Source organism: Diadema antillarum, unplaced genomic scaffold, assembly GCF_040938485.1.
Source record: "Diadema antillarum isolate AM-2024a unplaced genomic scaffold, OU_Dant_1.0 seq00000191_RagTag, whole genome shotgun sequence".
Taxonomy (NCBI): Eukaryota; Metazoa; Echinodermata; class Echinoidea; order Diadematoida; family Diadematidae; genus Diadema; species Diadema antillarum.
This window is the reverse complement of record NW_027271255.1, coordinates 289,790-297,171: the sequence shown is the minus strand read 5'-3', so window position 1 is coordinate 297,171 and position 7,382 is coordinate 289,790.

Here is a 7,382-nt window from a genome sequence, read left to right as displayed (position 1 = left end):
GAATTCAACGGACGTCCGTCGGTGCCCTGGGCCCCCGGAGCGTAGAAACGTCCCCGTGGAAGCGTACAACCATCTGTGCAGTGTTCGTCCAAATCAAGCGCGGCCATCACCGTGAAATGCTATCTTTTGTTTACGGACATTGTCACAACGGAAGATGGAAAAAAATTGACGAGAGAGTGAAAGAGGCTGTGATTAAACCGGCGGTAAAGTCACAAGAGACCCGACCGTGTCGGCAAACACACCCAGCAATTTTGTGAAATAGAATCCCCAGGAAAATACCAGAGGGTGATAATTATGTCTGTCATTCAAAATATGGAATTTTTACAAAATTTGTACTTGTTTTTTTTTCTAAAATGAACACAATAATACATCTTCCTACATTATATTACATGAGTAGCTGGGGATACGGGCTTCTCATATTCAGTCTAGTTTTTCACAAAGTTCCAAAGATCCGCTAATGTATCCTAAAGCTGTGAGATTTAGTAAAAGCTTCAACACAGAATTATGCTGTCTAAAATCAGTGTGTACACAAGCGATGTGTGAGATTGTATACCAGCTGAATTGTTTAAATGCATTGATACACAGCAGTGTTCACTGTATGTGAGTAAGTGTTTGTTTTTTTGCGTGTTTGTTTGTTTGAATTTTGGAGGGAGTTATGCTAAATGTATGACACCCGATTTGTGAGATATGTCTGAACTGAGGGTGTTTTCAAATATTGGGTCCACATCTGTGAATATGGGAATGCCATAGCGAGTCGAAGTTTTCACCCTCGATATGACTGAAGAGTGTATTGGAAGATATTCTGAGGTCAAGGGGGGGTCAAGGAAATCCCTGTGCCACTATTCCCAGTCGAAAAAATGGCCCTGCGATGAAGATGGAGTTGGACAAAGTTGGATACATTTTGCCTCCTGGCTCTCAATATGCCAGGTGGTGGTGGTGGCATCCATCCTTTAACCCTCTGCATGTTTTGAGTGTTGATTGGTAAAGAAAATACCATAGCATGGTATACACTGTCCAAAGTCCCTGGCATGAAAAGGGTTAAATTATAAATTTTTTTTTTCTATCCCTGGGCTCTTCATCCTGCTTTCTATTTTCTCTCTATTTCTTTACTGTGTCCTCTTCTGTTTGTCTACTTGTCTTTGTTTTGCTAGTGTTGCTTTTTGATTTGTTTCTCTGTCTCTGTTGCTCTCTTCTGTGTATGTATGTGTGTGTGTGTGTGTGTGTGTGTGTGTCTGTCTGTCTGTCTGTCTGTCTGTCTGTCTGTCCTTTTCTTGTCTCTCAGTGATTAGACTCGGGGTCAGAAACACCTGATAAATCCTGTTGATAACCAGACTGGGCGCTGACTGCCATGCAGAGATGGTAATCTTGACAGTGTGGACAAAACACACATCTGTCGGCTGAATGTGATACTTTGAGAGAATATCAGACATTTCTCCTCATTTTATTATTATTTTTTTTTTTTTTGCATATAGATTTTTTTGGGGAGAGGGGATAGAGGATAGAGATAATTTTTATACTTGAAGCAAAAATCTTGCATGATTAATGGATGGAATATCCACAGGAATAGAGATTTACTAGAGTAGTAAAACTTGAATTTCTTTGTAGCCTCACTATTAAATGCAATGCTGAATGTTCAACAGGGTGTGAATATGGAAAGCTAAGGTATTTAAGTCTGACAATGTGAAGGTCTGAAATAACATTTCCAATATGTGCACATGGTGTGTTGTAATGTCCATGCTGTTAGGTTTTGATGCATTGAAGCAGACTTCCAAGCTTTAATGTGCAGTAACAACATCACATAGAACTGAGTTGTGTGAAATAACCTCAAAAATACACAAAAGTCTGGCTTTGTATGTGTGTTTTATCTTTTGATAATTTTAAGGAGGGTTCAGTTTGTTGTTATCTTATTTTTATCTCTGTTTATTTCGGAGGCGCGATGACAAAACACCAAAAAAGTGATTACCAATCATATTTCATATCAAGGTCTCTAATCCCCACCGCCGTATGTTTGTTCCATCAAGTTACTGAGCCATCCCCTTATCTCTCTCTCGGGAGGAGAACATGAGCACTCGCCTCACAAATATGAATATATTAAAGCGGAGAGATGGCTATATAGACCGATAAAGACAGATAAAGACAGATAGATAGTTTGAGAAAAAGGGAAAGAGATAGATGCATGAAAGATAAGAAAGATACAAACATAATACATGTGTATATCAGCTTATAAGTATATAATATATTTGTATATTTGTAACATATGATATATGTTCCATATATCATATGGAACATATAAACATATAAATGAGAGAGGGGGATATAGGAGAAGTGGGGCAGATATGAAGAAGAGACAAGACAGATTTGGACTGAGAGAGAAAGAGGGCAAATCTAAATTGGAGATATAGGACATATGGTAGACAGGAAGATATGAACATGATATGAAATGATATGTGCATTCTCAGAAAGAGAGAAATATAAAAGTAGAACGAAAATGAGGTACATTGATGGGGGTGTTAGCTGGGGAAGAGTGTGAATCATTCGGTAGGAGAGGGTAAGAGATGTTTGGGACAGATTTCTTTAGGGAAGAGGATGAGGAAATGGATGCTGAAGAACTTGACAATACCAACCTCAAAGAACAAAATGAAGTACTGAAAAAAAAAAACCAATTTAATACCTTTAAGGAGGGATAGATTTGAACTTTCAGTGAAAGTTCCAAAGAGATGAAGGGATAGAGAGGAAGAGAAGGAACAAGGACAAAGAGGAAGAGAAGAGAATGGAGACAACTAAAAAAAAAAGAACAAACGAGCAAAGTATGTGCAGGAGAGATTGATATGAAATATTTGGACAGGGTAGCTAGGCCTGCCTAAGCCCATAAATCGCCTGTGATGGATGATTTCCGAAGCCGGGTAGTTGCCAGTCCTGTGCGCTCGCGTTACGCCGGCGTCGGCGCACCTGTCGCGGCGGATGCATTGTGTTTTTGTCTTTTCGTTATCCACGAGTCTCCATGAGCGCTTGGCTCTGTATCTCCTGAGACTCCCATGTATCTCTCATGTAGAGTTCATTGTCTGCTGGCTTGATAAGCTCTTGCTTATTTTGTTCCTTTTTTTTTCCTTGATCATGTGACTTTCCCATAATCATGGTAGTTTATTACCTGATGCAGTGAGCACCAGATATTTCTTTTTGTTATTTATCGCCCTATTGCAAACCTTCTTCAAATGTTTGCCTCACACTAACACACCAGAGAAAAGGTTTTTTTTTTCCTTCCCTTCCTTTCCTTAATATTGGAATTTTCCCCTAACAATTATGACATTTTAACTTCTACCCTACTCTGGGGAAATCTACCTTTGACCCTTGCTCATGTATGGGCTAGTCTCCTTTGGACAGGCTTTTCTTTCGTTGAGGCTTTCTCAGCATGTTTGGGGTGTTGCGCTCTCCAGTTTCAGTGTGAAGATCAAGGTGAAGGGTGTTGAAGTCTACCAAGGGGGTAGGTACCCCAGTCAAAGAAGGGATGGGGACTGGGTTTGAAGAAGAAAGTAATTATGTTGATTTCCCACCAGAGGGACCATGTCGTAGTCACATGACGGAGGGGGGGGGGGGGGAACCAGACGGAGGAGCAACAGAGCAGGGACGAAACACCAGCGAGAGAACAAAATGGATAGGGTTACAGGGTTCAAATGGGTTCAGGAGCAGGAGAAGTTTAATGTGAGGGAAGGGGAATGATTACAGTTTTTATATATATATATATATATTTGGTGGGTTTTTTTTTAATGCGCCTGAAATATATTTCTTCTGACAACTCAGGAATTCGAGAACCTTGTGTCTTCTTGAAGTGAATGTCGAGAGTGAGGCGAGGAGGAGATAACTTGTGGTGAAAGTTATTCTTCTATTTATTTTCCATCTCGTTCTTCACTCAAACTTCGACCTTCTGTGCCAAATGTTCTTATGTGTCTGCTGGCTGATAGCGTATTCTGACTTGTTCTGTTTTGATATCAATCCCTTTTATCTTTTCTATGTATATGTGAATGTGTATACATATAAATATATATACACATATCGTGATATGAAAACTAAATTGAGTTTATGTGTTTTTCACTGAAAGCTTTAAGCTTAAAACTTCAAAAGGAATTGAAAACCATGACAATTAAAGGGATGGTACAGTATTGGTGGAGATGAGAATTGGGCTTTTAACTTTTTGCGAGATACCAAGAAAACACGTATGATATTGTACAGAACATACCATTTTAAGAGGAATTCAAAGTTTATTTGATGAAAATCGGGTTTGGAATGACTGAAACATCCAAAAACATAGTAAAACAAAGTGATTGTAATAAAGTGTGGGTCCCACACTTTATTAGAATTACTCTTTTAGGGATATCTCAGCCATTTCAAAACCAATTTTCATCAAATAAATGTTGAATTCCTCATAGAATTACATGCTCTTTCATATTTCATAAGATGTTTCTCGTTATCCCACCAAAAAATGTTAGAAATCTGAAATAAGGTCTCAACCAAAACTGTACAATCCCTTTAACTAAAGAACGTCACGTAACTGGTGTTCATGCATTTCACGTACTGATGGGTGAATAAGGAGTCACACCATCCATGCATTTGATATTAAAATTGATCATGCATCGCTTATGAATTTAAGAAGAATGCAAAGGATTAAAGAAAAAGAAAAATAGCGATTCACTGCAACATGCGATTAATTTCAAATATAATCTTGTTGTCATAAAATTTGTGTAAGTGTAGATGCATCATGCGGGGAAAAAAGTAAAAGGAAAGGAAGAATATATGGCAGAGAAACATATTTTATGTATTTCTCTTTTACTTGTCATTTGGTGTGAGTGATTGACAAACAATGCTCTCGAAATCCCCGCGGATGTGGACCCAGAACTCCGCCTAATGAATTGAAATGGACAAGAATCGAGGGTGAATAGAATCCCTTATTGCTTACAGAATTGTAAGCCAACCCAAAATCCACACTCACTGGAACAGAGATGGAAAAGAAAAAAGAAAAAGAAAGAAGAGTGTATTTGAGCAAGAGGCAGTGCAATCGGTTTTTTTTGGAGGGAAAATTGCTTAAACATTTGGCTTAGTGACTTCTTGGACCGCTCCACAGTTTGATGTGGCAAATACACTTAACATGAATTATTATTGTCATTTCACACAACTGATGTAGGCCAAATTGGGGTACAGGGGGCACTTTGGTTCCTTGTTGCCCTCCTCCGATCCTCCCCCCCCCCCCTTTCTCCACATGGTGTTTATAGTGGCAGGTTTGACTTCTCCAGCCTTTTATGGAGGGAAGGGGTTGAGGAGAAGGGGGAAGGAGGGGAGATGAAGGTGTAAGGGTATGTGAGAAAGGAAAAGATGAGAGAGGAAAAGGTATGAGAAAGAAGATCAAACGAACCAAATGTAGAATAGGAGAATATTTATTGACTTAACCGAGAATACTGCGGGATGCATGCAAATCTGGGTTCATGTGTAGTATGCGGTTAAACTTGTGGTATCTGAGATCTGATGTTTTTACATTTTATCGATTCTCTTTTCCCCCTGTACTTTATATGCTCTTAAGTGCTTGCGTAATTACAAGAGGGAGCAATTTTGTTCTTGCTGTCTTTTTTAGATATCATGTTCATTGGTGTATAGCACACTTTTGTTTACAGCATAACTGCAGCTTTGATGACTTGGCAATCAAGCACCTGGTCAGTTACGATTAGAAATTGCGATATTCCAAGGATAGTCCAATGATACTCCAGTGATATTCCAGTGAAGTGTTGATACCATGACAGAATAACAACTGCAGGATCCTCAAGAGTTAATGGGGTGGTGACATTTTTGAAACTGCCTACCCGTGGTAACATTAAGAATGTACGTGTAAGAGGAGGAACAGGTCTATCTGGGCGTGTATTTTCTGATGGCATCTCCATCTCGATCACTGAAAGTTGAGAACGTCCAATTTGAAGTGATGAAGATGTCAGCGGTTGAGGGCCGACAGAAACTCGCTTCGGTGGGGAATGTCTCTGTGCTTGTTCAAGAGTCATTTTTGGAGGTGTAAAGTTTTTTGGTTTTTTGTATCATATGAGGAGAAGGAGGAGGAGGAGGAAGAGGAGAGAAGGAGGGTGGTGGTGGAACATGAGAGGAGGATGGCAGAAGGGGGATGTAGGTAATGTTTACTCAGGGCCTCCTCCAGACCTCCAGACTCGGTAGGAGGAGGAGGAAGAGGAAAATGGAAAAGTTGTTCTCTGGCAGGATGGGGGTCAAGAGAGGTCAGCCATTCTGGGTCTTGGATGATTTGGGAACGAGGCAGGGATGGGGATGGAGGAGTGCTGATAGTGGCAAGGTAGGAGGATGGAAGATATAGAGAAGAAGTTTTCTCTACTTCGACTTCGACTTCCATCTAAAGAAGACCCGGTTCGGAGTTTGGTCAGGAAGATTTCTAAATCAAACCTGGGTTAGTTTTGGGAATAACATGAAGTCTCCTAATCCGCTTTGATATCACTGATTACAAGCCTTTGCAAAAGCATTAATGAAAGATCCAAGACTTGCAGATGATGTTAAATGTATTCTTTGCTCGATGCTTGACTCTGAGAATTAGTGAGAAGTTGGTCACAAAAATGAAAACAGAGTATTAAACCTAGCATGAGCTATGGGATACATGATCAATCAAAGCTACAATGATAAAAAGGCCAGATGTATGTTAGACATTGTACCCCATGCCGCATGACATTGATAAATTTGATTACATTTGTAAACTGGTTTTGTGGTACAAGCTGTCACATTTTCCTACATTTTCGCTCTTGCTGTATGTACCCCCCCCCCCCCCATCATCCCCAAGGGAATCAACTTTAGCAATCAACTATTCCCACAATGCAACTCCTCATTTTCTCAACATCTGCTGCATGTTGAAATCTACTTTGGCATTCAGAACATTCGCAGAAACAACCATCACCCTCCCTCCCTCCCTGTGTTGTAAACAAAAACCTGTCCCCTTGTTAATTTCGGGAGCTACTGAAAGTTTCAATCAGCGGCATTTCAGCAATTTCTCATTATTCTCGTTGAGCAGGGAGGAAAACTCGGTTGTGAAATCCAAATCGTTGACCAATCACACCCGATCATATCTGATAACGAAAAGTGTCGCTCCACACTCTACTTTCTATAGCTTAAGTCGTTGTGGATGTCATTTTCAGCACACTCTTTTTCCCTGCCAACGTGATGACAGGGACAAAATTGTTGTGTGATCATATATATCGGAAAAAGAAAATTAATTTGTATTATGTTGATTTTGTTTTTCTTCCTTTTCTTTGGGGGAAGAGGAGAGAGGTGGTATGCAAGCTCTGTGAGATTTCGTAAGCAATCACTGCCGATTGACAAACTTGGAATCTCTC